Consider the following 1,299-nt stretch of genomic DNA (forward strand, 5'->3'; position numbering starts at 1 on the left):
GTAATATGAGTAATTATGTGTAATACTAAGAACATTGCCAGAGATTTGCTTGTGTGCTTATGTCTTGCATTTTCTAAATTTAAGAATCCTGATCATCATATGACATGAGAGTACAGGATTAAGGACATGTATTTAGTTTCTTGAATGATAAAAACAATGCACTGTGAAGGAATTATCCCAATGGGACAGAAATTTGTACCTGCGATGTACGTGTACAGATAAACAAATCATTTACAATTTCAGAAAAATTGAACAATTTATTCAAGAGGAAGAGCACTTCACAAATTGAGCAAGTCAATAATGCATTCGTCCACCTCTGTCTTTTATGCAAGCCGTTATTCAGCTTGGCACTTATTGATAGAGTTGTTGGATATCCTCCTGAGGCATAGTGTGCCGCATTCTGCCCAATTGGTGCACTAGACTGTCAAAATCCTGAGCTGGTTGGGGGTCCTGCCCCTATTGCTCCAAACATGCTCAGTTGAGGAGAGATTTAGTGACCTCGATAGCTAAGGTAAGGTTCAACAAGAATGAAGACAAGCAGTAGAAACTCTCACTGTGTGCAGGTAGGTATTATTTTGTTGAAGTGTAAGCCCTGGATGGCTTGAAACGAAGGGCATCAAAACAGAGTGCAGAATATAATCGACATACCACAGTGCTGTAAGGGTGCCACAAATGACAACTGCTGTGGTCCTGCTATGAAATGTAGTGTTACACCAGACCATGTCGGGCCATACCACCGGCAACAGTACGGTAGGTATCCAACTGTTGTCAGAGCATCTCTAGACACATCTTTACTGGTCATCATGGCTCAATTCGAAGCATGTGGCTCAAGATGCCCCAGACAGCAGTGGGATACCAACTGTACCGTCGTCCATCATATGGCCCAACAACCAGGAGTGATGGTCAAGGGTGCCGTTTCTTCTCTCAGCAGAACCCCTTTGGTTGTTATCTACAGCATCCTTACAGCACAGTGATATGTCGGCGATATTCTCTACCCCATTTGCTGCCCTTGCAAGCCATCCTGGGCTTACATTTCAGCAAGATAACATTCGCCCACACATAGCGAGAGTTTCTACTGCTTGTTTTCGTGCTTTTCAAACCCTGCCTTTGCCAGCACATTCATCATATTTCTCCCCGATTGAGAACATGTGGAGCATTAGAGGCGGGCCATCCAACCAGCTTGGGATTTGTACCAATTGGACAGAATCTGGCACAATATCCCTCAGCAGGACATCCAACAATTCTATCAATCAATGCCAAGTTGAGTAACTACTTGAGTAAGGGCCGGAGGTGGTAAAT

This window comes from Schistocerca piceifrons, chromosome 1 (genome assembly GCF_021461385.2).
Source record: "Schistocerca piceifrons isolate TAMUIC-IGC-003096 chromosome 1, iqSchPice1.1, whole genome shotgun sequence".
Classification (NCBI taxonomy): domain Eukaryota; kingdom Metazoa; phylum Arthropoda; class Insecta; order Orthoptera; family Acrididae; genus Schistocerca; species Schistocerca piceifrons.